General features: G+C 51.2%; 31 non-coding genes across 31 annotated transcripts; 11 read left to right on the top strand and 20 right to left on the bottom strand.

Annotated features, from left to right (window-relative positions):
* Positions 1-265: 265 nt before the first annotated feature.
* Positions 266-336, bottom strand: trnag-gcc (transfer RNA glycine (anticodon GCC)). The gene has a single exon. It is a non-coding gene; the product is annotated as a tRNA-Gly (tRNA).
* A 122-nt stretch (positions 337-458) lies between these two features.
* On the top strand, positions 459-530 carry trnae-cuc (transfer RNA glutamic acid (anticodon CUC)). The gene has a single exon. It is a non-coding gene; the product is annotated as a tRNA-Glu (tRNA).
* A 1,194-nt stretch (positions 531-1,724) lies between these two features.
* On the bottom strand, positions 1,725-1,797 carry trnam-cau (transfer RNA methionine (anticodon CAU)). The gene has a single exon. It is a non-coding gene; the product is annotated as a tRNA-Met (tRNA).
* A 692-nt stretch (positions 1,798-2,489) lies between these two features.
* Positions 2,490-2,560, bottom strand: trnag-gcc (transfer RNA glycine (anticodon GCC)). The gene has a single exon. It is a non-coding gene; the product is annotated as a tRNA-Gly (tRNA).
* Positions 2,561-2,681: 121 nt separating this feature from the next.
* Positions 2,682-2,753, top strand: trnae-cuc (transfer RNA glutamic acid (anticodon CUC)). Its single transcript has one exon. It is a non-coding gene; the product is annotated as a tRNA-Glu (tRNA).
* Positions 2,754-3,947: 1,194 nt separating this feature from the next.
* On the bottom strand, positions 3,948-4,020 carry trnam-cau (transfer RNA methionine (anticodon CAU)). Its single transcript has one exon. It is a non-coding gene; the product is annotated as a tRNA-Met (tRNA).
* Positions 4,021-4,711: 691 nt separating this feature from the next.
* Positions 4,712-4,782, bottom strand: trnag-gcc (transfer RNA glycine (anticodon GCC)). The gene has a single exon. It is a non-coding gene; the product is annotated as a tRNA-Gly (tRNA).
* A 121-nt stretch (positions 4,783-4,903) lies between these two features.
* Positions 4,904-4,975, top strand: trnae-cuc (transfer RNA glutamic acid (anticodon CUC)). Its single transcript has one exon. It is a non-coding gene; the product is annotated as a tRNA-Glu (tRNA).
* A 1,193-nt stretch (positions 4,976-6,168) lies between these two features.
* trnam-cau (transfer RNA methionine (anticodon CAU)) lies at positions 6,169-6,241 on the bottom strand. Its single transcript has one exon. It is a non-coding gene; the product is annotated as a tRNA-Met (tRNA).
* Positions 6,242-6,932: 691 nt separating this feature from the next.
* Positions 6,933-7,003, bottom strand: trnag-gcc (transfer RNA glycine (anticodon GCC)). Its single transcript has one exon. It is a non-coding gene; the product is annotated as a tRNA-Gly (tRNA).
* A 122-nt stretch (positions 7,004-7,125) lies between these two features.
* On the top strand, positions 7,126-7,197 carry trnae-cuc (transfer RNA glutamic acid (anticodon CUC)). The gene has a single exon. It is a non-coding gene; the product is annotated as a tRNA-Glu (tRNA).
* A 1,193-nt stretch (positions 7,198-8,390) lies between these two features.
* trnam-cau (transfer RNA methionine (anticodon CAU)) lies at positions 8,391-8,463 on the bottom strand. The gene has a single exon. It is a non-coding gene; the product is annotated as a tRNA-Met (tRNA).
* Positions 8,464-9,155: 692 nt separating this feature from the next.
* On the bottom strand, positions 9,156-9,226 carry trnag-gcc (transfer RNA glycine (anticodon GCC)). Its single transcript has one exon. It is a non-coding gene; the product is annotated as a tRNA-Gly (tRNA).
* Positions 9,227-9,348: 122 nt separating this feature from the next.
* Positions 9,349-9,420, top strand: trnae-cuc (transfer RNA glutamic acid (anticodon CUC)). The gene has a single exon. It is a non-coding gene; the product is annotated as a tRNA-Glu (tRNA).
* Positions 9,421-10,613: 1,193 nt separating this feature from the next.
* On the bottom strand, positions 10,614-10,686 carry trnam-cau (transfer RNA methionine (anticodon CAU)). Its single transcript has one exon. It is a non-coding gene; the product is annotated as a tRNA-Met (tRNA).
* A 692-nt stretch (positions 10,687-11,378) lies between these two features.
* trnag-gcc (transfer RNA glycine (anticodon GCC)) lies at positions 11,379-11,449 on the bottom strand. The gene has a single exon. It is a non-coding gene; the product is annotated as a tRNA-Gly (tRNA).
* A 122-nt stretch (positions 11,450-11,571) lies between these two features.
* trnae-cuc (transfer RNA glutamic acid (anticodon CUC)) lies at positions 11,572-11,642 on the top strand. Its single transcript has one exon. It is a non-coding gene; the product is annotated as a tRNA-Glu (tRNA).
* Positions 11,643-12,836: 1,194 nt separating this feature from the next.
* trnam-cau (transfer RNA methionine (anticodon CAU)) lies at positions 12,837-12,909 on the bottom strand. The gene has a single exon. It is a non-coding gene; the product is annotated as a tRNA-Met (tRNA).
* Positions 12,910-13,601: 692 nt separating this feature from the next.
* trnag-gcc (transfer RNA glycine (anticodon GCC)) lies at positions 13,602-13,672 on the bottom strand. The gene has a single exon. It is a non-coding gene; the product is annotated as a tRNA-Gly (tRNA).
* Positions 13,673-13,794: 122 nt separating this feature from the next.
* On the top strand, positions 13,795-13,866 carry trnae-cuc (transfer RNA glutamic acid (anticodon CUC)). Its single transcript has one exon. It is a non-coding gene; the product is annotated as a tRNA-Glu (tRNA).
* Positions 13,867-15,059: 1,193 nt separating this feature from the next.
* On the bottom strand, positions 15,060-15,132 carry trnam-cau (transfer RNA methionine (anticodon CAU)). Its single transcript has one exon. It is a non-coding gene; the product is annotated as a tRNA-Met (tRNA).
* A 692-nt stretch (positions 15,133-15,824) lies between these two features.
* trnag-gcc (transfer RNA glycine (anticodon GCC)) lies at positions 15,825-15,895 on the bottom strand. The gene has a single exon. It is a non-coding gene; the product is annotated as a tRNA-Gly (tRNA).
* Positions 15,896-16,017: 122 nt separating this feature from the next.
* Positions 16,018-16,089, top strand: trnae-cuc (transfer RNA glutamic acid (anticodon CUC)). Its single transcript has one exon. It is a non-coding gene; the product is annotated as a tRNA-Glu (tRNA).
* Positions 16,090-17,282: 1,193 nt separating this feature from the next.
* trnam-cau (transfer RNA methionine (anticodon CAU)) lies at positions 17,283-17,355 on the bottom strand. Its single transcript has one exon. It is a non-coding gene; the product is annotated as a tRNA-Met (tRNA).
* Positions 17,356-18,046: 691 nt separating this feature from the next.
* On the bottom strand, positions 18,047-18,117 carry trnag-gcc (transfer RNA glycine (anticodon GCC)). The gene has a single exon. It is a non-coding gene; the product is annotated as a tRNA-Gly (tRNA).
* Positions 18,118-18,239: 122 nt separating this feature from the next.
* On the top strand, positions 18,240-18,311 carry trnae-cuc (transfer RNA glutamic acid (anticodon CUC)). Its single transcript has one exon. It is a non-coding gene; the product is annotated as a tRNA-Glu (tRNA).
* Positions 18,312-19,504: 1,193 nt separating this feature from the next.
* trnam-cau (transfer RNA methionine (anticodon CAU)) lies at positions 19,505-19,577 on the bottom strand. Its single transcript has one exon. It is a non-coding gene; the product is annotated as a tRNA-Met (tRNA).
* Positions 19,578-20,269: 692 nt separating this feature from the next.
* On the bottom strand, positions 20,270-20,340 carry trnag-gcc (transfer RNA glycine (anticodon GCC)). Its single transcript has one exon. It is a non-coding gene; the product is annotated as a tRNA-Gly (tRNA).
* Positions 20,341-20,462: 122 nt separating this feature from the next.
* Positions 20,463-20,534, top strand: trnae-cuc (transfer RNA glutamic acid (anticodon CUC)). Its single transcript has one exon. It is a non-coding gene; the product is annotated as a tRNA-Glu (tRNA).
* Positions 20,535-21,728: 1,194 nt separating this feature from the next.
* trnam-cau (transfer RNA methionine (anticodon CAU)) lies at positions 21,729-21,801 on the bottom strand. Its single transcript has one exon. It is a non-coding gene; the product is annotated as a tRNA-Met (tRNA).
* Positions 21,802-22,545: 744 nt separating this feature from the next.
* Positions 22,546-22,617, top strand: trnae-cuc (transfer RNA glutamic acid (anticodon CUC)). Its single transcript has one exon. It is a non-coding gene; the product is annotated as a tRNA-Glu (tRNA).
* Positions 22,618-25,634: the final 3,017 nt, after the last annotated feature.

Genomic DNA, 25,634 nt, shown 5'->3' with positions numbered 1-25,634 from the left:
AAGCCTCTTGGATGAGGATTGAAAAGTCTTCACGCACCACAAAAGGAATCCAGTCACCTTCCTTCTTTGCAGGACCTCAAGACTACCGTGACCGAGAACCTACACAGAATCTGATGTCGTTAACCCACCTCTAAACTCTGGGACGCTGCTAGCTGCACCCACAAGCAAGAGCCCGTCATGTGATCTTGCGGAAATCTTGACGCCGTCTGGCAGCGACCGAGAAACAAACTTAATGCCTCTCAAGGCCCCACGCATAAAGGAAGTGTGCATTGGCCGGGAATCGAACCCGGGCCTCCCGCGTGGCAGGCGAGAATTCTACCACTGAACCACCAATGCTCACATGTGTGCCATTTTCCCCACCGAATTCGCGCCATTGCCCAAACGCTCCTCTCGAGGCCCAACGGTAAATGTGGCCCAATACAGCCAGGAATCACTCATCAAGGAAACTCTGTCGCAGCTCCCTGGTGGTCTAGTGGTCAGGATTCGGCGCTCTCACCGCCGCGGCCCGGGTTCGATTCCCGGTCAGGGAAACTGTGTTTTTGACCCAGCTCCGGCTTACCCGAATGGGACAAGCGGTAGACAACGGATGGGCTGCCTTTGCCACGTACTGTGTATCAAGCGAGGCTCAAGGCCCATCTCCCCAAAAAATGGACCGTTCTTAGAAGCCGTCAACAAATGAAGCAGAGTTGCCACTTCTTCAAGCCCAGGATGGGTTGCCGTCTTGCAGGTGAAGTGTGTGACAGGAGATCCTAAATTGGGTGGCCGAACTGCACACCAAAACATGCCTCGCGTGAGGATAGAGCTCACCACCTTCAGTTTTCGAGACTTACGCATGGCAGGCGAGAATTCTACCGCTGAGCCAACAACCCTTGCACGTCTACCAATTGTCCCACCGAATTCGCGCCACTCTCCAAAGTCTCCTCTCAAGATCCTTACAATGGATGGACAAACTCTGTCACGTACCGTGCATCAAAGCAGATCGCTGTGACTCTTGCGTGAGGCTAAGAGTCACTACCTTCTGATTTCGAGATTCACGGGTGGCAGGCGACAGTTCTACTGCTGAGCCACCAACCCTTACACGTCTTCCGATTGTCCCGCCGAATTCGCGGCACTCTCCAAAGTCTCCTCTCAACAACATCTTGACTTAATGCAGATACGATGTCCAACCCAAGTTTGGTTTGCGCAGACTTCTTGTTCCAACTTACCAGTCAGGCAAGAATGACTTCAAATGATCTCTCTCAATGGACCGTGTTGGCAAAGGAACTCCAGGCGACCTCCAGAGACTCAGCTCGGGAGCTGCTGATAACCAATTATCAGCCCTTGCTCATCCGCTTCCAATGCAAAGACATTCCTAACCCTACCTACCTACCTGGACAAAGTGTCCAAGAAGAAATGACAGGTAGGAGTCATTTGGGAGCCAACGTGTGGTGCCCCGCAATTTGGACCTGAGAAAAGAAAGAGGAATTGTGGTGAAAGTTGGATGAAGTGGTTCCAGAGGGCCGGCACGCATCCATAGGGGAGGATCGCCTGCCACGCGCGAGTCTTGAAATCAAAAAGATGGGAAGGCTTTCCACCGGCAGAATGATTTGGATTGATCCATGTTCTAGATGTTGCATCAAAGGAGGCTGAAAATCCACTACAAACGGATGGTTCTTAGGCTCCAGCGTCCTCGAAATGGGTAGAAGCAGTAGAAAATGGATGGACCAACTCTGTACCAAAACACGTGCCTCGTGTGAGGCTCGAACTCACGACCTTCAGATTATGAGACTGACGCGCTGCCTACTGCGCCAACGAGGCTGAGAGTCACCCAGAAACTGGACGATTCCTCGAAGCCGCGCAGAAAAGAAATTCACCTTGGACAAACAAAGGCGAGTCCCCAGGTATTTAAGCCCTGAACGGGTCTTGGAGGTGAAGAGTGCCACAGGAGATCCTAAAAACGGATGGACCCATTCTGTCACATACCGCGCAAACGCAGTGCTGAGTCTTGTCCTGTTGAGGTGGCTCTCCTAGGGTAGGGCCATGCAGTTGTTTGGGTAAAGCTTTCTAACGGTCCGACCCTGCCTGCTGTCACGCCTTGGTTCCTGTGACGGTAAAGACCTGCGTTTCACACCTGGGCTTAAGTGATGACTAATATGAATAACAGTGGGTCAACAACCCTCAAGTGGACAACCCCAGCAGGGATTAAATACCTGACAGGCTCCATCAATCGCTGCAGGCCTGAAGAAGCCTCTTGGATGAGGATTGAAAAGTCTTCACGCACCACAAAAGGAATCCAGTCACCTTCCTTCTTTGCAGGACCTCAAGACTACCGTGACCGAGAACCTACACAGAGATCTGATGTCGTTAACCCACCTCTAAACTCTGGGACGCTGCTAGCTGCACCCACAAGCAAGAGCCCGTCATGTGATCTTGCGGAAATCTTGACGCCGTCTGGCAGCGACCGAGAAACAAACTTAATGCCTCTCAAGGCCCCACGCATAAAGGAAGTGTGCATTGGCCGGGAATCGAACCCGGGCCTCCCGCGTGGCAGGCGAGAATTCTACCACTGAACCACCAATGCTCACATGTGTGCCATTTTCCCACCGAATTCGCGCCATTGCCCAAACGCTCCTCTCGAGGCCCAACGGTAAATGTGGCCCAATACAGCCAGGAATCACTCATCAAGGAAACTCTGTCGCAGCTCCCTGGTGGTCTAGTGGTCAGGATTCGGCGCTCTCACCGCCGCGGCCCGGGTTCGATTCCCGGTCAGGGAAACTGTGTTTTTGACCCAGCTCCGGCTTACCCGAATGGGACAAGCGGTAGACAACGGATGGGCTGCCTTTGCCACGTACTGTGTATCAAGCGAGGCTCAAGGCCCATCTCCCCAAAAAATGGACCGTTCTTAGAAGCCGTCAACAAATGAAGCAGAGTTGCCACTTCTTCAAGCCCAGGATGGGTTGCCGTCTTGCAGGTGAAGTGTGTGACAGGAGATCCTAAATTGGGTGGCCGAACTGCACACCAAAACATGCCTCGCGTGAGGATAGAGCTCACCACCTTCAGTTTTCGAGACTTACGCATGGCAGGCGAGAATTCTACCGCTGAGCCAACAACCCTTGCACGTCTACCAATTGTCCCACCGAATTCGCGCCACTCTCCAAAGTCTCCTCTCAAGATCCTTACAATGGATGGACAAACTCTGTCACGTACCGTGCATCAAAGCAGATCGCTGTGACTCTTGCGTGAGGCTAAGAGTCACTACCTTCTGATTTCGAGATTCACGGGTGGCAGGCGACAGTTCTACTGCTGAGCCACCAACCCTTACACGTCTTCCGATTGTCCCGCCGAATTCGCGGCACTCTCCAAAGTCTCCTCTCAACAACATCTTGACTTAATGCAGATACGATGTCCAACCCAAGTTTGGTTTGCGCAGACTTCTTGTTCCAACTTACCAGTCAGGCAAGAATGACTTCAAATGATCTCTCTCAATGGACCGTGTTGGCAAAGGAACTCCAGGCGACCTCCAGAGACTCAGCTCGGGAGCTGCTGATAACCAATTATCAGCCCTTGCTCATCCGCTTCCAATGCAAAGACATTCCTAACCCTACCTACCTACCTGGACAAAGTGTCCAAGAAGAAATGACAGGTAGGAGTCATTTGGGAGCCAACGTGTGGTGCCCCGCAATTTGGACCTGAGAAAAGAAAGAGGAATTGTGGTGAAAGTTGGATGAAGTGGTTCCAGAGGGCCGGCACGCATCCATAGGGGAGGATCGCCTGCCACGCGCGAGTCTTGATATCAAAAAGATGGGAAGGCTTTCCACCGGCAGAATGATTTGGATTGATCCATGTTCTAGATGTTGCATCAAAGGAGGCTGAAAATCCACTACAAACGGATGGTTCTTAGGCTCCAGCGTCCTCGAAATGGGTAGAAGCAGTAGAAAATGGATGGACCAACTCTGTACCAAAACACGTGCCTCGTGTGAGGCTCGAACTCACGACCTTCAGATTATGAGACTGACGCGCTGCCTACTGCGCCAACGAGGCTGAGAGTCACCCAGAAACTGGACGATTCCTCGAAGCCGCGCAGAAAAGAAATTCACCTTGGACAAACAAAGGCGAGTCCCCAGGTATTTAAGCCCTGAACGGGTCTTGGAGGTGAAGAGTGCCACAGGAGATCCTAAAAACGGATGGACCCATTCTGTCACATACCGCGCAAACGCAGTGCTGAGTCTTGTCCTGTTGAGGTGGCTCTCCTAGGGTAGGGCCATGCAGTTGTTTGGGTAAAGCTTTCTAACGGTCCGACCCTGCCTGCTGTCACGCCTTGGTTCCTGTGACGGTAAAGACCTGCGTTTCACACCTGGGCTTAAGTGATGACTAATATGAATAACAGTGGGTCAACAACCCTCAAGTGGACAACCCCAGCAGGGATTAAATACCTGACAGGCTCCATCAATCGCTGCAGGCCTGAAGAAGCCTCTTGGATGAGGATTGAAAAGTCTTCACGCACCACAAAAGGAATCCAGTCACCTTCCTTCTTTGCAGGACCTCAAGACTACCGTGACCGAGAACCTACACAGAGATCTGATGTCGTTAACCCACCTCTAAACTCTGGGACGCTGCTAGTGCACCCACAAGCAAGAGCCCGTCATGTGATCTTGCGGAAATCTTGACGCCGTCTGGCAGCGACCGAGAAACAAACTTAATGCCTCTCAAGGCCCCACGCATAAAGGAAGTGTGCATTGGCCGGGAATCGAACCCGGGCCTCCCGCGTGGCAGGCGAGAATTCTACCACTGAACCACCAATGCTCACATGTGTGCCATTTTCCCACCGAATTCGCGCCATTGCCCAAACGCTCCTCTCGAGGCCCAACGGTAAATGTGGCCCAATACAGCCAGGAATCACTCATCAAGGAAACTCTGTCGCAGCTCCCTGGTGGTCTAGTGGTCAGGATTCGGCGCTCTCACCGCCGCGGCCCGGGTTCGATTCCCGGTCAGGGAAACTGTGTTTTTGACCCAGCTCCGGCTTACCCGAATGGGACAAGCGGTAGACAACGGATGGGCTGCCTTTGCCACGTACTGTGTATCAAGCGAGGCTCAAGGCCCATCTCCCCAAAAAATGGACCGTTCTTAGAAGCCGTCAACAAATGAAGCAGAGTTGCCACTTCTTCAAGCCCAGGATGGGTTGCCGTCTTGCAGGTGAAGTGTGTGACAGGAGATCCTAAATTGGGTGGCCGAACTGCACACCAAAACATGCCTCGCGTGAGGATAGAGCTCACCACCTTCAGTTTTCGAGACTTACGCATGGCAGGCGAGAATTCTACCGCTGAGCCAACAACCCTTGCACGTCTACCAATTGTCCCACCGAATTCGCGCCACTCTCCAAAGTCTCCTCTCAAGATCCTTACAATGGATGGACAAACTCTGTCACGTACCGTGCATCAAAGCAGATCGCTGTGACTCTTGCGTGAGGCTAAGAGTCACTACCTTCTGATTTCGAGATTCACGGGTGGCAGGCGACAGTTCTACTGCTGAGCCACCAACCCTTACACGTCTTCCGATTGTCCCGCCGAATTCGCGGCACTCTCCAAAGTCTCCTCTCAACAACATCTTGACTTAATGCAGATACGATGTCCAACCCAAGTTTGGTTTGCGCAGACTTCTTGTTCCAACTTACCAGTCAGGCAAGAATGACTTCAAATGATCTCTCTCAATGGACCGTGTTGGCAAAGGAACTCCAGGCGACCTCCAGAGACTCAGCTCGGGAGCTGCTGATAACCAATTATCAGCCCTTGCTCATCCGCTTCCAATGCAAAGACATTCCTAACCCTACCTACCTACCTGGACAAAGTGTCCAAGAAGAAATGACAGGTAGGAGTCATTTGGGAGCCAACGTGTGGTGCCCCGCAATTTGGACCTGAGAAAAGAAAGAGGAATTGTGGTGAAAGTTGGATGAAGTGGTTCCAGAGGGCCGGCACGCATCCATAGGGGAGGATCGCCTGCCACGCGCGAGTCTTGAAATCAAAAAGATGGGAAGGCTTTCCACCGGCAGAATGATTTGGATTGATCCATGTTCTAGATGTTGCATCAAGGAGGCTGAAAATCCACTACAAACGGATGGTTCTTAGGCTCCAGCGTCCTCGAAATGGGTAGAAGCAGTAGAAAATGGATGGACCAACTCTGTACCAAAACACGTGCCTCGTGTGAGGCTCGAACTCACGACCTTCAGATTATGAGACTGACGCGCTGCCTACTGCGCCAACGAGGCTGAGAGTCACCCAGAAACTGGACGATTCCTCGAAGCCGCGCAGAAAAGAAATTCACCTTGGACAAACAAAGGCGAGTCCCAGGTATTTAAGCCCTGAACGGGTCTTGGAGGTGAAGAGTGCCACAGGAGATCCTAAAAACGGATGGACCCATTCTGTCACATACCGCGCAAACGCAGTGCTGAGTCTTGTCCTGTTGAGGTGGCTCTCCTAGGGTAGGGCCATGCAGTTGTTTGGGTAAAGCTTTCTAACGGTCCGACCCTGCCTGCTGTCACGCCTTGGTTCCTGTGACGGTAAAGACCTGCGTTTCACACCTGGGCTTAAGTGATGACTAATATGAATAACAGTGGGTCAACAACCCTCAAGTGGACAACCCCAGCAGGGATTAAATACCTGACAGGCTCCATCAATCGCTGCAGGCCTGAAGAAGCCTCTTGGATGAGGATTGAAAAGTCTTCACGCACCACAAAAGGAATCCAGTCACCTTCCTTCTTTGCAGGACCTCAAGACTACCGTGACCGAGAACCTACACAGACATCTGATGTCGTTAACCCACCTCTAAACTCTGGGACGCTGCTAGCTGCACCCACAAGCAAGAGCCCGTCATGTGATCTTGCGGAAATCTTGACGCCGTCTGGCAGCGACCGAGAAACAAACTTAATGCCTCTCAAGGCCCCACGCATAAAGGAAGTGTGCATTGGCCGGGAATCGAACCCGGGCCTCCCGCGTGGCAGGCGAGAATTCTACCACTGAACCACCAATGCTCACATGTGTGCCATTTTCCCCACCGAATTCGCGCCATTGCCCAAACGCTCCTCTCGAGGCCCAACGGTAAATGTGGCCCAATACAGCCAGGAATCACTCATCAAGGAAACTCTGTCGCAGCTCCCTGGTGGTCTAGTGGTCAGGATTCGGCGCTCTCACCGCCGCGGCCCGGGTTCGATTCCCGGTCAGGGAAACTGTGTTTTTGACCCAGCTCCGGCTTACCCGAATGGGACAAGCGGTAGACAACGGATGGGCTGCCTTTGCCACGTACTGTGTATCAAGCGAGGCTCAAGGCCCATCTCCCCAAAAAATGGACCGTTCTTAGAAGCCGTCAACAAATGAAGCAGAGTTGCCACTTCTTCAAGCCCAGGATGGGTTGCCGTCTTGCAGGTGAAGTGTGTGACAGGAGATCCTAAATTGGGTGGCCGAACTGCACACCAAAACATGCCTCGCGTGAGGATAGAGCTCACCACCTTCAGTTTTCGAGACTTACGCATGGCAGGCGAGAATTCTACCGCTGAGCCAACAACCCTTGCACGTCTACCAATTGTCCCACCGAATTCGCGCCACTCTCCAAAGTCTCCTCTCAAGATCCTTACAATGGATGGACAAACTCTGTCACGTACCGTGCATCAAAGCAGATCGCTGTGACTCTTGCGTGAGGCTAAGAGTCACTACCTTCTGATTTCGAGATTCACGGGTGGCAGGCGACAGTTCTACTGCTGAGCCACCAACCCTTACACGTCTTCCGATTGTCCCGCCGAATTCGCGGCACTCTCCAAAGTCTCCTCTCAACAACATCTTGACTTAATGCAGATACGATGTCCAACCCAAGTTTGGTTTGCGCAGACTTCTTGTTCCAACTTACCAGTCAGGCAAGAATGACTTCAAATGATCTCTCTCAATGGACCGTGTTGGCAAAGGAACTCCAGGCGACCTCCAGAGACTCAGCTCGGGAGCTGCTGATAACCAATTATCAGCCCTTGCTCATCCGCTTCCAATGCAAAGACATTCCTAACCCTACCTACCTACCTGGACAAAGTGTCCAAGAAGAAATGACAGGTAGGAGTCATTTGGGAGCCAACGTGTGGTGCCCCGCAATTTGGACCTGAGAAAAGAAAGAGGAATTGTGGTGAAAGTTGGATGAAGTGGTTCCAGAGGGCCGGCACGCATCCATAGGGGAGGATCGCCTGCCACGCGCGAGTCTTGAATCAAAAAGATGGGAAGGCTTTCCACCGGCAGAATGATTTGGATTGATCCATGTTCTAGATGTTGCATCAAAGGAGGCTGAAAATCCACTACAAACGGATGGTTCTTAGGCTCCAGCGTCCTCGAAATGGGTAGAAGCAGTAGAAAATGGATGGACCAACTCTGTACCAAAACACGTGCCTCGTGTGAGGCTCGAACTCACGACCTTCAGATTATGAGACTGACGCGCTGCCTACTGCGCCAACGAGGCTGAGAGTCACCCAGAAACTGGACGATTCCTCGAAGCCGCGCAGAAAAGAAATTCACCTTGGACAAACAAAGGCGAGTCCCCAGGTATTTAAGCCCTGAACGGGTCTTGGAGGTGAAGAGTGCCACAGGAGATCCTAAAAACGGATGGACCCATTCTGTCACATACCGCGCAAACGCAGTGCTGAGTCTTGTCCTGTTGAGGTGGCTCTCCTAGGGTAGGGCCATGCAGTTGTTTGGGTAAAGCTTTCTAACGGTCCGACCCTGCCTGCTGTCACGCCTTGGTTCCTGTGACGGTAAAGACCTGCGTTTCACACCTGGGCTTAAGTGATGACTAATATGAATAACAGTGGGTGAACAACCCTCAAGTGGACAACCCCAGCAGGGATTAAATACCTGACAGGCTCCATCAATCGCTGCAGGCCTGAAGAAGCCTCTTGGATGAGGATTGAAAAGTCTTCACGCACCACAAAAGGAATCCAGTCACCTTCCTTCTTTGCAGGACCTCAAGACTACCGTGACCGAGAACCTACACAGACATCTGATGTCGTTAACCCACCTCTAAACTCTGGGACGCTGCTAGCTGCACCCACAAGCAAGAGCCCGTCATGTGATCTTGCGGAAATCTTGACGCCGTCTGGCAGCGACCGAGAAACAAACTTAATGCCTCTCAAGGCCCCACGCATAAAGGAAGTGTGCATTGGCCGGGAATCGAACCCGGGCCTCCCGCGTGGCAGGCGAGAATTCTACCACTGAACCACCAATGCTCACATGTGTGCCATTTTCCCCACCGAATTCGCGCCATTGCCCAAACGCTCCTCTCGAGGCCCAACGGTAAATGTGGCCCAATACAGCCAGGAATCACTCATCAAGGAAACTCTGTCGCAGCTCCCTGGTGGTCTAGTGGTCAGGATTCGGCGCTCTCACCGCCGCGGCCCGGGTTCGATTCCCGGTCAGGGAAACTGTGTTTTTGACCCAGCTCCGGCTTACCCGAATGGGACAAGCGGTAGACAACGGATGGGCTGCCTTTGCCACGTACTGTGTATCAAGCGAGGCTCAAGGCCCATCTCCCCAAAAAATGGACCGTTCTTAGAAGCCGTCAACAAATGAAGCAGAGTTGCCACTTCTTCAAGCCCAGGATGGGTTGCCGTCTTGCAGGTGAAGTGTGTGACAGGAGATCCTAAATTGGGTGGCCGAACTGCACACCAAAACATGCCTCGCGTGAGGATAGAGCTCACCACCTTCAGTTTTCGAGACTTACGCATGGCAGGCGAGAATTCTACCGCTGAGCCAACAACCCTTGCACGTCTACCAATTGTCCCACCGAATTCGCGCCACTCTCCAAAGTCTCCTCTCAAGATCCTTACAATGGATGGACAAACTCTGTCACGTACCGTGCATCAAAGCAGATCGCTGTGACTCTTGCGTGAGGCTAAGAGTCACTACCTTCTGATTTCGAGATTCACGGGTGGCAGGCGACAGTTCTACTGCTGAGCCACCAACCCTTACACGTCTTCCGATTGTCCCGCCGAATTCGCGGCACTTCCAAAGTCTCCTCTCAACAACATCTTGACTTAATGCAGATACGATGTCCAACCCAAGTTTGGTTTGCGCAGACTTCTTGTTCCAACTTACCAGTCAGGCAAGAATGACTTCAAATGATCTCTCTCAATGGACCGTGTTGGCAAAGGAACTCCAGGCGACCTCCAGAGACTCAGCTCGGGAGCTGCTGATAACCAATTATCAGCCCTTGCTCATCCGCTTCCAATGCAAAGACATTCCTAACCCTACCTACCTACCTGGACAAAGTGTCCAAGAAGAAATGACAGGTAGGAGTCATTTGGGAGCCAACGTGTGGTGCCCCGCAATTTGGACCTGAGAAAAGAAAGAGGAATTGTGGTGAAAGTTGGATGAAGTGGTTCCAGAGGGCCGGCACGCATCCATAGGGGAGGATCGCCTGCCACGCGCGAGTCTTGATATCAAAAAGATGGGAAGGCTTTCCACCGGCAGAATGATTTGGATTGATCCATGTTCTAGATGTTGCATCAAAGGAGGCTGAAAATCCACTACAAACGGATGGTTCTTAGGCTCCAGCGTCCTCGAAATGGGTAGAAGCAGTAGAAAATGGATGGACCAACTCTGTACCAAAACACGTGCCTCGTGTGAGGCTCGAACTCACGACCTTCAGATTATGAGACTGACGCGCTGCCTACTGCGCCAACGAGGCTGAGAGTCACCCAGAAACTGGACGATTCCTCGAAGCCGCGCAGAAAAGAAATTCACCTTGGACAAACAAAGGCGAGTCCCCAGGTATTTAAGCCCTGAACGGGTCTTGGAGGTGAAGAGTGCCACAGGAGATCCTAAAAACGGATGGACCCATTCTGTCACATACCGCGCAAACGCAGTGCTGAGTCTTGTCCTGTTGAGGTGGCTCTCCTAGGGTAGGGCCATGCAGTTGTTTGGGTAAAGCTTTCTAACGGTCCGACCCTGCCTGCTGTCACGCCTTGGTTCCTGTGACGGTAAAGACCTGCGTTTCACACCTGGGCTTAAGTGATGACTAATATGAATAACAGTGGGTCAACAACCCTCAAGTGGACAACCCCAGCAGGGATTAAATACCTGACAGGCTCCATCAATCGCTGCAGGCCTGAAGAAGCCTCTTGGATGAGGATTGAAAAGTCTTCACGCACCACAAAAGGAATCCAGTCACCTTCCTTCTTTGCAGGACCTCAAGACTACCGTGACCGAGAACCTACACAGAGATCTGATCTCGTTAACCCACCTCTAAACTCTGGGACGCTGCTAGATGCACCCACAAGCAAGAGCCCGTCATGTGATCTTGCGGAAATCTTGACGCCGTCTGGCAGCGACCGAGAAACAAACTTAATGCCTCTCAAGGCCCCACACATAAAGGAAGTGTGCATTGGCCGGGAATCGAACCCGGGCCTCCCGCGTGGCAGGCGAGAATTCTACCACTGAACCACCAATGCTCACATGTGTGCCATTTTTCCCACCGAATTCGCGCCATTGCCCAAACGCTCCTCTCGAGGCCCAACGGTAAATGTGGCCCAATACAGCCAGGAATCACTCATCAAGGAAACTCTGTCGCAGCTCCCTGGTGGTCTAGTGGTCAGGATTCGGCGCTCTCACCGCCGCGGCCCGGGTTCGATTCCGGTCAGGGAAACTGTGTTTTTGACCCAGCTCCGGCTTACCCGAATGGGACAAGCGGTAGACAACGGATGGGCTGCCTTTGCCACGTACTGTGTATCAAGCGAGGCTCAAGGCCCATCTCCCCAAAAAATGGACCGTTCTTAGAAGCCGTCAACAAATGAAGCAGAGTTGCCACTTCTTCAAGCCCAGGATGGGTTGCCGTCTTGCAGGTGAAGTGTGTGACAGGAGATCCTAAATTGGGTGGCCGAACTGCACACCAAAACATGCCTCGCGTGAGGATAGAGCTCACCACCTTCAGTTTTCGAGACTTACGCATGGCAGGCGAGAATTCTACCGCTGAGCCAACAACCCTTGCACGTCTACCAATTGTCCCACCGAATTCGCGCCACTCTCCAAAGTCTCCTCTCAAGATCCTTACAATGGATGGACAAACTCTGTCACGTACCGTGCATCAAAGCAGATCGCTGTGACTCTTGCGTGAGGCTAAGAGTCACTACCTTCTGATTTCGAGATTCACGGGTGGCAGGCGACAGTTCTACTGCTGAGCCACCAACCCTTACACGTCTTCCGATTGTCCCGCCGAATTCGCGGCACTCTCCAAAGTCTCCTCTCAACAACATCTTGACTTAATGCAGATACGATGTCCAACCCAAGTTTGGTTTGCGCAGACTTCTTGTTCCAACTTACCAGTCAGGCAAGAATGACTTCAAATGATCTCTCTCAATGGACCGTGTTGGCAAAGGAACTCCAGGCGACCTCCAGAGACTCAGCTCGGGAGCTGCTGATAACCAATTATCAGCCCTTGCTCATCCGCTTCCAATGCAAAGACATTCCTAACCCTACCTACCTACCTGGACAAAGTGTCCAAGAAGAAATGACAGGTAGGAGTCATTTGGGAGCCAACGTGTGGTGCCCCGCAATTTGGACCTGAGAAAAGAAAGAGGAATTGTGGTGAAAGTTGGATGAAGTGGTTCCAGAGGGCCGGCACGCATCCATAGGGGAGGATCGCCTGCCACGCGCGAGTCTTGATATCAAAAAGATGGGAAGGCTTTCCACCGGCAGAATGATTTGGATTGATCCATGTTCTAGATGTTGCATCAAAGGAGGCTGAAAATCCACTACAAACGGATGGTTCTTAGGCTCCAGCGTCCTCGAAATGGGTAGAAGCAGTAGAAAATGGATGGACCAACTCTGTACCAAAACACGTGCCTCGTGTGAGGCTCGAACTCACGACCTTCAGATTATGAGACTGACGCGCTGCCTACTGCGCCAACGAGGCTGAGAGTCACCCAGAAACTGGACGATTCCTCGAAGCCGCGCAGAAAAGAAATTCACCTTGGACAAACAAAGGCGAGTCCCCAGGTATTTAAGCCCTGAACGGGTCTTGGAGGTGAAGAGTGCCACAGGAGATCCTAAAAACGGATGGACCCATTCTGTCACATACCGCGCAAACGCAGTGCTGAGTCTTGTCCTGTTGAGGTGGCTCTCCTAGGGTAGGGCCATGCAGTTGTTTGGGTAAAGCTTTCTAACGGTCCGACCCTGCCTGCTGTCACGCCTTGGTTCCTGTGATGGTAAAGACCTGCGTTTCACACCTGGGCTTAAGTGATGACTAATATGAATAACAGTGGGTGAACAACCCTCAAGTGGACAACCCCAGCAGGGATTAAATACCTGACAGGCTCCATCAATCGCTGCAGGCCTGAAGAAGCCTCTTGGATGAGGATTGAAAAGTCTTCACGCACCACAAAAGGAATCCAGTCACCTTCCTTCTTTGCAGGACCTCAAGACTACCGTGACCGAGAACCTACACAGACATCTGATGTCGTTAACCCACCTCTAAACTCTGGGACGCTGCTAGCTGCACCCACAAGCAAGAGCCCGTCATGTGATCTTGCGGAAATCTTGACGCCGTCTGGCAGCGACCGAGAAACAAACTTAATGCCTCTCAAGGCCCCACGCATAAAGGAAGTGTGCATTGGCCGGGAATCGAACCCGGGCCTCCCGCGTGGCAGGCGAGAATTCTACCACTGAACCACCAATGCTCACATGTGTGCCATTTTCCCCACCGAATTCGCGCCATTGCCCAAACGCTCCTCTCGAGGCCCAACGGTAAATGTGGCCCAATACAGCCAGGAATCACTCATCAAGGAAACTCTGTCGCAGCTCCCTGGTGGTCTAGTGGTCAGGATTCGGCGCTCTCACCGCCGCGGCCCGGGTTCGATTCCCGGTCAGGGAAACTGTGTTTTTGACCCAGCTCCGGCTTACCCGAATGGGACAAGCGGTAGACAACGGATGGGCTGCCTTTGCCACGTACTGTGTATCAAGCGAGGCTCAAGGCCCATCTCCCCAAAAAATGGACCGTTCTTAGAAGCCGTCAACAAATGAAGCAGAGTTGCCACTTCTTCAAGCCCAGGATGGGTTGCCGTCTTGCAGGTGAAGTGTGTGACAGGAGATCCTAAATTGGGTGGCCGAACTGCACACCAAAACATGCCTCGCGTGAGGATAGAGCTCACCACCTTCAGTTTTCGAGACTTACGCATGGCAGGCGAGAATTCTACCGCTGAGCCAACAACCCTTGCACGTCTACCAATTGTCCCACCGAATTCGCGCCACTCTCCAAAGTCTCCTCTCAAGATCCTTACAATGGGTGGACAAACTCTGTCACGTACCGTGCATCAAAGCAGATCGCTGTGACTCTTGCGTGAGGCTAAGAGTCACTACCTTCTGATTTCGAGATTCACGGGTGGCAGGCGACAGTTCTACTGCTGAGCCACCAACCCTTACACGTCTTCCGATTGTCCCGCCGAATTCGCGGCACTTCCAAAGTCTCCTCTCAACAACATCTTGACTTAATGCAGATACGATGTCCAACCCAAGTTTGGTTTGCGCAGACTTCTTGTTCCAACTTACCAGTCAGGCAAGAATGACTTCAAATGATCTCTCTCAATGGACCGTGTTGGCAAAGGAACTCCAGGCGACCTCCAGAGACTCAGCTCGGGAGCTGCTGATAACCAATTATCAGCCCTTGCTCATCCGCTTCCAATGCAAAGACATTCCTAACCCTACCTACCTACCTGGACAAAGTGTCCAAGAAGAAATGACAGGTAGGAGTCATTTGGGAGCCAACGTGTGGTGCCCCGCAATTTGGACCTGAGAAAAGAAAGAGGAATTGTGGTGAAAGTTGGATGAAGTGGTTCCAGAGGGCCGGCACGCATCCATAGGGGAGGATCGCCTGCCACGCGCGAGTCTTGATATCAAAAAGATGGGAAGGCTTTCCACCGGCAGAATGATTTGGATTGATCCATGTTCTAGATGTTGCATCAAAGGAGGCTGAAAATCCACTACAAACGGATGGTTCTTAGGCTCCAGCGTCCTCGAAATGGGTAGAAGCAGTAGAAAATGGATGGACCAACTCTGTACCAAAACACGTGCCTCGTGTGAGGCTCGAACTCACGACCTTCAGATTATGAGACTGACGCGCTGCCTACTGCGCCAACGAGGCTGAGAGTCACCCAGAAACTGGACGATTCCTCGAAGCCGCGCAGAAAAGAAATTCACCTTGGACAAACAAAGGCGAGTCCCCAGGTATTTAAGCCCTGAACGGGTCTTGGAGGTGAAGAGTGCCACAGGAGATCCTAAAAACGGATGGACCCATTCTGTCACATACCGCGCAAACGCAGTGCTGAGTCTTGTCCTGTTGAGGTGGCTCTCCTAGGGTAGGGCCATGCAGTTGTTTGGGTAAAGCTTTCTAACGGTCCGACCCTGCCTGCTGTCACGCCTTGGTTCCTGTGACGGTAAAGACCTGCGTTTCACACCTGGGCTTAAGTGATGACTAATATGAATAACAGTGGGTCAACAACCCTCAAGTGGACAACCCCAGCAGGGATTAAATACCTGACAGGCTCCATCAATCGCTGCAGGCCTGAAGAAGCCTCTTGGATGAGGATTGAAAAGTCTTCACGCACCACAAAAGGAATCCAGTCACCTTCCTTCTTTGCAGGACCTCAAGACTACCGTGACCGAGAACCTACACAGACATCTGATGTCGTTAACCCACCTCTAAACTCTGGGACGCTGCTAGCTGCACCCACAAGCAAGAGCCCGTCATGTGATCTTGCGGAAATCTTGACGCCGTCTGGCAGCGACCGAGAAACAAACTTAATGCCTCTCAAGGCCCCACGCATAAAGGAAGTGTGCATTGGCCGGGAATCGAACCCGGGCCTCCCGCGTGGCAGGCGAGAATTCTACCACTGAACCACCAATGCTCACATGTGTGCCATTTTCCCCACCGAATTCGCGCCATTGCCCAAACGCTCCTCTCGAGGCCCAACGGTAAATGTGGCCCAATACAGCCAGGAATCACTCATCAAGGAAACTCTGTCGCAGCTCCCTGGTGGTCTAGTGGTCAGGATTCGGCGCTCTCACCGCCGCGGCCCGGGTTCGATTCCCGGTCAGGGAAACTGTGTTTTTGACCCAGCTCCGGCTTACCCGAATGGGACAAGCGGTAGACAACGGATGGGCTGCCTTTGCCACGTACTGTGTATCAAGCGAGGCTCAAGGCCCATCTCCCCAAAAAATGGACCGTTCTTAGAAGCCGTCAACAAATGAAGCAGAGTTGCCACTTCTTCAAGCCCAGGATGGGTTGCCGTCTTGCAGGTGAAGTGTGTGACAGGAGATCCTAAATTGGGTGGCCGAACTGCACACCAAAACATGCCTCGCGTGAGGATAGAGCTCACCACCTTCAGTTTTCGAGACTTACGCATGGCAGGCGAGAATTCTACCGCTGAGCCAACAACCCTTGCACGTCTACCAATTGTCCCACCGAATTCGCGCCACTCTCCAAAGTCTCCTCTCAAGATCCTTACAATGGATGGACAAACTCTGTCACGTACCGTGCATCAAAGCAGATCGCTGTGACTCTTGCGTGAGGCTAAGAGTCACTACCTTCTGATTTCGAGATTCACGGGTGGCAGGCGACAGTTCTACTGCTGAGCCACCAACCCTTACACGTCTTCCGATTGTCCCGCCGAATTCGCGGCACTCTCCAAAGTCTCCTCTCAACAACATCTTGACTTAATGCAGATACGATGTCCAACCCAAGTTTGGTTTGCGCAGACTTCTTGTTCCAACTTACCAGTCAGGCAAGAATGACTTCAAATGATCTCTCTCAATGGACCGTGTTGGCAAAGGAACTCCAGGCGACCTCCAGAGACTCAGCTCGGGAGCTGCTGATAACCAATTATCAGCCCTTGCTCATCCGCTTCCAATGCAAAGACATTCCTAACCCTACCTACCTACCTGGACAAAGTGTCCAAGAAGAAATGACAGGTAGGAGTCATTTGGGAGCCAACGTGTGGTGCCCCGCAATTTGGACCTGAGAAAAGAAAGAGGAATTGTGGTGAAAGTTGGATGAAGTGGTTCCAGAGGGCCGGCACGCATCCATAGGGGAGGATCGCCTGCCACGCGCGAGTCTTGAATCAAAAAGATGGGAAGGCTTTCCACCGGCAGAATGATTTGGATTGATCCATGTTCTAGATGTTGCATCAACGGAGGCTGAAAATCCACTACAAACGGATGGTTCTTAGGCTCCAGCGTCCTCGAAATGGGTAGAAGCAGTAGAAAATGGATGGACCAACTCTGTACCAAAACACGTGCCTCGTGTGAGGCTCGAACTCACGACCTTCAGATTATGAGACTGACGCGCTGCCTACTGCGCCAACGAGGCTGAGAGTCACCCAGAAATGGACGATTCCTCGAAGCCGCGCAGAAAAGAAATTCACCTTGGACAAACAAAGGCGAGTCCCCAGGTATTTAAGCCCTGAACGGGTCTTGGAGGTGAAGAGTGCCACAGGAGATCCTAAAAACGGATGGACCCATTCTGTCACATACCGCGCAAACGCAGTGCTGAGTCTTGTCCTGTTGAGGTGGCTCTCCTAGGGTAGGGCCATGCAGTTGTTTGGGTAAAGCTTTCTAACGGTCCGACCCTGCCTGCTGTCACGCCTTGGTTCCTGTGACGGTAAAGACCTGCGTTTCACACCTGGGCTTAAGTGATGACTAATATGAATAACAGTGGGTCAACAACGCTCAAGTGGACAACCCCAGCAGGGATTAAATACCTGACAGGCTCCATCAATCGCTGCAGGCCTGAAGAAGCCTCTTGGATGAGGATTGAAAAGTCTTCACGCACCACAAAAGGAATCCAGTCACCTTCCTTCTTTGCAGGACCTCAAGACTACCGTGACCGAGAACCTACACAGACATCTGATGTCGTTAACCCACCTCTAAACTCTGGGACGCTGCTAGCTGCACCCACAAGCAAGAGCCCGTCATGTGATCTTGCGGAAATCTTGACGCCGTCTGGCAGCGACCGAGAAACAAACTTAATGCCTCTCAAGGCCCCACGCATAAAGGAAGTGTGCATTGGCCGGGAATCGAACCCGGGCCTCCCGCGTGGCAGGCGAGAATTCTACCACTGAACCACCAATGCTCACATGTGTGCCATTTTCCCCACCGAATTCGCGCCATTGCCCAAACGCTCCTCTCGAGGCCCAACGGTAAATGTGGCCCAATACAGCCAGGAATCACTCATCAAGGAAACTCTGTCGCAGCTCCCTGGTGGTCTAGTGGTCAGGATTCGGCGCTCTCACCGCCGCGGCCCGGGTTCGATTCCCGGTCAGGGAAACTGTGTTTTTGACCCAGCTCCGGCTTACCCGAATGGGACAAGCGGTAGACAACGGATGGGCTGCCTTTGCCACGTACTGTGTATCAAGCGAGGCTCAAGGCCCATCTCCCCAAAAAATGGACCGTTCTTAGAAGCCGTCAACAAATGAAGCAGAGTTGCCACTTCTTCAAGCCCAGGATGGGTTGCCGTCTTGCAGGTGAAGTGTGTGACAGGAGATCCTAAATTGGGTGGCCGAACTGCACACCAAAACATGCCTCGCGTGAGGATAGAGCTCACCACCTTCAGTTTTCGAGACTTACGCATGGCAGGCGAGAATTCTACCGCTGAGCCAACAACCCTTGCACGTCTACCAATTGTCCCACCGAATTCGCGCCACTCTCCAAAGTCTCCTCTCAAGATCCTTACAATGGATGGACAAACTCTGTCACGTACCGTGCATCAAAGCAGATCGCTGTGACTCTTGCGTGAGGCTAAGAGTCACTACCTTCTGATTTCGAGATTCACGGGTGGCAGGCGACAGTTCTACTGCTGAGCCACCAACCCTTACACGTCTTCCGATTGTCCCGCCGAATTCGCGGCACTCTCCAAAGTCTCCTCTCAACAACATCTTGACTTAATGCAGATACGATGTCCAACCCAAGTTTGGTTTGCGCAGACTTCTTGTTCCAACTTACCAGTCAGGCAAGAATGACTTCAAATGATCTCTCTCAATGGACCGTGTTGGCAAAGGAACTCCAGGCGACCTCCAGAGACTCAGCTCGGGAGCTGCTGATAACCAATTATCAGCCCTTGCTCATCCGCTTCCAATGCAAAGACATTCCTAACCCTACCTACCTACCTGGACAAAGTGTCCAAGAAGAAATGACAGGTAGGAGTCATTTGGGAGCCAACGTGTGGTGCCCCGCAATTTGGACCTGAGAAAAGAAAGAGGAATTGTGGTGAAAGTTGGATGAAGTGGTTCCAGAGGGCCGGCACGCATCCATAGGGAGGATCGCCTGCCACGCGCGAGTCTTGATATCAAAAAGATGGGAAGGCTTTCCACCGGCAGAATGATTTGGATTGATCCATGTTCTAGATGTTGCATCAAAGGAGGCTGAAAATCCACTACAAACGGATGGTTCTTAGGCTCCAGCGTCCTCGAAATGGGTAGAAGCAGTAGAAAATGGATGGACCAACTCTGTACCAAAACACATGCCTCGTGTGAGGCTCGAACTCACAACCTTCAGATTATGAGACTGACGCGCTGCCTACTGCGCCAACGAGGCTGAGAGTCACCCAGAAACTGGACGATTCCTCGAAGCCGCGCAGAAAAGAAATTCACCTTGGACAAACAAAGGCGAGTCCCCAGGTATTTAAGCCCTGAACGGGTCTTGGAGGTGAAGAGTGCCACAGGAGATCCTAAAAACGGATGGACCCATTCTGTCACATACCGCGCAAACGCAGTGCTGAGTCTTGTCCTGTTGAGGTGGCTCTCCTAGGGTAGGGCCATGCAGTTGTTTGGGTAAAGCTTTCTAACGGTCCGACCCTGCCTGCTGTCACGCCTTGGTTCCTGTGACGGTAAAGACCTGCGTTTCACACCTGGGCTTAAGTGATGACTAATATGAATAACAGTGGGTGAACAACCCTCAAGTGGACAACCCCAGCAGGGATTAAATACCTGACAGGCTCCATCAATCGCTGCAGGCCTGAAGAAGCCTCTTGGATGAGGATTGAAAAGTCTTCACGCACCACAAAAGGAATCCAGTCACCTTCCTTCTTTGCAGGACCTCAAGACTACCGTGACCGAGAACCTACACAGAGATCTGATCTCGTTAACCCACCTCTAAACTCTGGGACGCTGCTAGATGCACCCACAAGCAAGAGCCCGTCATGTGATCTTGCGGAAATCTTGACGCCGTCTGGCAGCGACCGAGAAACAAACTTAATGCCTCTCAAGGCCCCACACATAAAGGAAGTGTGCATTGGCCGGGAATCGAACCCGGGCCTCCCGCGTGGCAGGCGAGAATTCTACCACTGAACCACCAATGCTCACATGTGTGCCATTTTTCCCACCGAATTCGCGCCATTGCCCAAACGCTCCTCTCGAGGCCCAACGGTAAATGTGGCCCAATACAGCCAGGAATCACTCATCAAGGAAACTCTGTCGCAGCTCCCTGGTGGTCTAGTGGTCAGGATTCGGCGCTCTCACCGCCGCGGCCCGGGTTCGATTCCCGGTCAGGGAAACTGTGTTTTTGACCCAGCTCCGGCTTACCCGAATGGGACAAGCGGTAGACAACGGATGGGCTGCCTTTGCCACGTACTGTGTATCAAGCGAGGCTCAAGGCCCATCTCCCCAAAAAATGGACCGTTCTTAGAAGCCGTCAACAAATGAAGCAGAGTTGCCACTTCTTCAAGCCCAGGATGGGTTGCCGTCTTGCAGGTGAAGTGTGTGACAGGAGATCCTAAATTGGGTGGCCGAACTGCACACCAAAACATGCCTCGCGTGAGGATAGAGCTCACCACCTTCAGCTTTCGAGACTTACGCATGGCAGGCGAGAATTCTACCGCTGAGCCAACAACCCTTGCACGTCTACCAATTGTCCCACCGAATTCGCGCCACTCTCCAAAGTCTCCTCTCAAGATCCTTACAATGGATGGACAAACTCTGTCACGTACCGTGCATCAAAGCAGATCGCTGTGACTCTTGCGTGAGGCTAAGAGTCACTACCTTCTGATTTCGAGATTCACGGGTGGCAGGCGACAGTTCTACTGCTGAGCCACCAACCCTTACACGTCTTCCGATTGTCCCGCCGAATTCGCGGCACTCTCCAAAGTCTCCTCTCAACAACATCTTGACTTAATGCAGATACGATGTCCAACCCAAGTTTGGTTTGCGCAGACTTCTTGTTCCAACTTACCAGTCAGGCAAGAATGACTTCAAATGATCTCTCTCAATGGACCGTGTTGGTAAAGGAACTCCAGGCGACCTCCAGAGACTCAGCTCGGGAGCTGCTGATAACCAATTATCAGCCCTTGCTCATCCGCTTCCAATGCAAAGACATTCCTAACCCTACCTACCTACCTGGACAAAGTGTCCAAGAAGAAATGACAGGTAGGAGTCATTTGGGAGCCAACGTGTGGTGCCCCGCAATTTGGACCTGAGAAAAGAAAGAGGAATTGTGGTGAAAGTTGGATGAAGTGGTTCCAGAGGGCCGGCACGCATCCATAGGGGAGGATCGCCTGCCACGCGCGAGTCTTGAAATCAAAAAGATGGGAAGGCTTTCCACCGGCAGAATGATTTGGATTGATCCATGTTCTAGATGTTGCATCAACGGAGGCTGAAAATCCACTACAAACGGATGGTTCTTAGGCTCCAGCGTCCTCGAAATGGGTAGAAGCAGTAGAAAATGGATGGACCAACTCTGTACCAAAACACGTGCCTCGTGTGAGGCTCGAACTCACGACCTTCAGATTATGAGACTGACGCGCTGCCTACTGCGCCAACGAGGCTGAGAGTCACCCAGAAAATGGACGATTCCTCGAAGCCGCGCAGAAAAGAAATTCACCTTGGACAAACAAAGGCGAGTCCCCAGGTATTTAAGCCCTGAACGGGTCTTGGAGGTGAAGAGTGCCACAGGAGATCCTAAAAACGGATGGACCCATTCTGTCACATACCGCGCAAACGCAGTGCTGAGTCTTGTCCTGTTGAGGTGGCTCTCCTAGGGTAGGGCCATGCAGTTGTTTGGGTAAAGCTTTCTAACGGTCCGACCCTGCCTGCTGTCACGCCTTGGTTCCTGTGACGGTAAAGACCTGCGTTTCACACCTGGGCTTAAGTGATGACTAATATGAATAACAGTGGGTCAACAACCCTCAAGTGGACAACCCCAGCAGGGATTAAATACCTGACAGGCTCCATCAATCGCTGCAGGCCTGAAGAAGCCTCTTGGATGAGGATTGAAAAGTCTTCACGCACCACAAAAGGAATCCAGTCACCTTCCTTCTTTGCAGGACCTCAAGACTACCGTGACCGAGAACCTACACAGACATCTGATGTCGTTAACCCACCTCTAAACTCTGGGACGCTGCTAGCTGCACCCACAAGCAAGAGCCCGTCATGTGATCTTGCGGAAATCTTGACGCCGTCTGGCAGCGACCGAGAAACAAACTTAATGCCCAAACGCTCCTCTCGAGGCCCAACGGTAAATGTGGCCCAATACAGCCAGGAATCACTCATCAAGGAAACTCTGTCGCAGCTCCCTGGTGGTCTAGTGGTCAGGATTCGGCGCTCTCACCGCCGCGGCCCGGGTTCGATTCCCGGTCAGGGAAACTGTGTTTTTGACCCAGCTCCGGCTTACCCGAATGGGACAAGCGGTAGACAACGGATGGGCTGCCTTTGCCACGTACTGTGTATCAAGCGAGGCTCAAGGCCCATCTCCCCAAAAAATGGACCGTTCTTAGAAGCCGTCAACAAATGAAGCAGAGTTGCCACTTCTTCAAGCCCAGGATGGGTTGCCGTCTTGCAGGTGAAGTGTGTGACAGGAGATCCTAAATTGGGTGGCCGAACTGCACACCAAAACATGCCTCGCGTGAGGATAGAGCTCACCACCTTCAGTTTTCGAGACTTACGCATGGCAGGCGAGAATTCTACCGCTGAGCCAACAACCCTTGCACGTCTACCAATTGTCCCACCGAATTCGCGCCACTCTCCAAAGTCTCCTCTCAAGATCCTTACAATGGATGGACAAACTCTGTCACGTACCGTGCATCAAAGCAGATCGCTGTGACTCTTGCGTGAGGCTAACGGTGTGTTCACACCGAACGCGATAGACTCGAGCGAAAACGCCCCAAACGCCCCTAATTTGACGCGTGCACATTCGCACCTCGACGCGTGTCCAAGAAAAATCCATCGCGCGTCAAAATTGCATGTTTTGACGCGCGTGAACCGGAAATGTGGGAGGGATGTGGGAGGAAGTTGTGTCAGACCGGTATCTTTGCTAGATGGCAGCTGTCGAGCTAGCGTTTCTATTTACTGTGGAGAGCAGAGCAGCGGCGTTAAGGACGTCCTCGCCGTACCTGGGTCCATCAGGTCCTCCAGAGGCGTGAGCAGTTTGGTGAGTTTCACCACTTGCTCCAGGAGCTGCGCCTGGATGACGGCCGATTTCAGCGATACCACAGTCTTTCCCTCGCCCAGTTTGAGGACCTGCTGTCCCGCGTTGGTCCAAGCATCGCCCGCCTAGACACCAACTATAGGCGCTCAATCCCACCTACAGAGCGCCTGTCCATCTGCCTGCGGTTAGTAAAAGTGTTTAATACGGTAGTCCTTTATTGATACCTGTGCTAATATGCTAAACTATCGTTTATACACTGCTAACATGGATGTGCTATGCTATCAATGAATGCCGTCGGTGTTTACTGATAGCAAACTGTGGTATGGAGACGACTGTTTATAATATTTCTAGTGATACTTGAAAGGTCTCATCAAGTCCCGATTTAATTCAATTTATGCTGTTATCAGTGTTTGCAATGATAGCATGGCTGTGGTGTCTATCAGTGTATGCTCTCGGTGTTTGCTGATATCAAACTGGTACAAGAACCACTGTGGGTTAATCTTTGTAGTGATACTCACTCCTTCTTATTTAGACCTGGTTTAATTCTGGTATAGATGAATATTTGTATGTAATCCTCGCAGCTGTCAGACTCTATAACAGGGGTCACCAGCCTTTCTTTAAACTGAGAGTTAGATAAAACTGTGAACAGTTTGGTTCATCTTTAGTTATATGGTTCTATCTTGATAAGCTGTCTTATCACAGATTAATTTTTCAAAAATATTAATGATTTAAGCAAGGAAAGGGCTAAATGTCAACATACAACTCTTTATTTCTATTAATGTCTTACTTCATTCCTGCCTTATTTACATGTTTAGGAATTATGAGTGATTGGCTCACTGTAGTGGTAAAAGTTGTTACCAATCAAATTATGATATGTTAAAGTTAAAACAAAACACTGACTGTTTTATATTATATCTAATATATATTATGTAATTATCCTTATTATTGGAAAATGTTTTATGTAAGATTTATGTTTTGTAATTTAAATCTGACATTACAAAAGTATTTTGGAATTTGAATAATGTATTTGTAACTGCAGTACACATAATACTAATTTTGAACAATTTTGTCCAGGTTCCTTGCCACCGGGGACTCCTTCAGGACCATCGTGTACAGTTTCAGAGTAGATGTGTCCACAGTGTGCCAGATCACCCCCCAGGTAGCGACGGCCATCTGGGACTGTCTAGTGGACGACTTCATGGCTGTGCCTTCACCTGGAGACTGGCGGTCCATCACAGAGGGATTCCAGGAGCGCTGGAACTTCCCTCTCTGCTGTGGAGCTCTGGATGGGGAGCACGTCCAGACAAAGGCCCCCCCATATATCATATAGGAGACACACACATTGATATACACTAAATATTTATTCCATTTCTTTTTTTGTGGTGCCCAAATTTATGCACCTGCTTGATTTTGTTTAAACAATTATTGCACACTTTTTGTAAATCCAGTAAACTTCTTTTCACTTCTCAAATATCACTGTGTGTGTCTCCTGTATGATATATTTAACTGACATTTTTTATTGTAACAACCAACGATTTATACAGGAAAATAATGGCTATTAACAAGGTTGCCCAAACCTTTGCATCCCACTGTATTAGTATATTTTGTCATTAGTATAATATGAAATAAATTCTACATGTGTCAAGTCGTGTGCCAACATTTGCTGTGTAGTAGAACTGAGACATTAGTCATTATAAAAATTTATTTGAAATAATATTAAAATTCTCACAGAGAAAACATTAAACATAAATATATAAAATATAACTATTTACAGAGAGACAGGAATAAAAAGGACCCAGCTGCTCTCCAGAGCAGGAACGAGGCTGAGGAGGAAATGCTCCATTGGAGACTGGCGTGGCCTCTTCAGGGACTCCAGGATGGCCAGCTCCACCGCCGATGGACCGTCCTGGACCCGTCCCTCATCTGCCTCAGAGCGGTCCTCCTCTGTGGGCCTGTAAAACACAGCACAAAACACAAAGAAATGAGAAGGCTGCTACTAGATTTTAATTTCAACATTGAAAAGAAAAAAAAAAAACAGGATATAATGAGATTAGTTGTAGATATTTAGTAAAGGTGATCACAAGGGAATCCCACACCGAGTAAAAAGCTATCAGTGCTTGCTGTACATACCTGTGGGTGCAGCAGCAGGAGCTCAGGGACTGGGGAGCCAGGAGAAGCAACAGGGTATGCTCTGCAGCAGAATCAGTTGGTTCTATCAAGACAATATTAAATGTT

The sequence above is a fragment of the Oreochromis niloticus genome, unplaced genomic scaffold (assembly GCF_001858045.2).
Source record: "Oreochromis niloticus isolate F11D_XX unplaced genomic scaffold, O_niloticus_UMD_NMBU tig00007312_pilon, whole genome shotgun sequence".
Taxonomy (NCBI): Eukaryota; Metazoa; Chordata; class Actinopteri; order Cichliformes; family Cichlidae; genus Oreochromis; species Oreochromis niloticus.
Note: the sequence above shows the minus strand (reverse complement) of the source record. Positions and strands in the feature narration are given on the sequence as shown.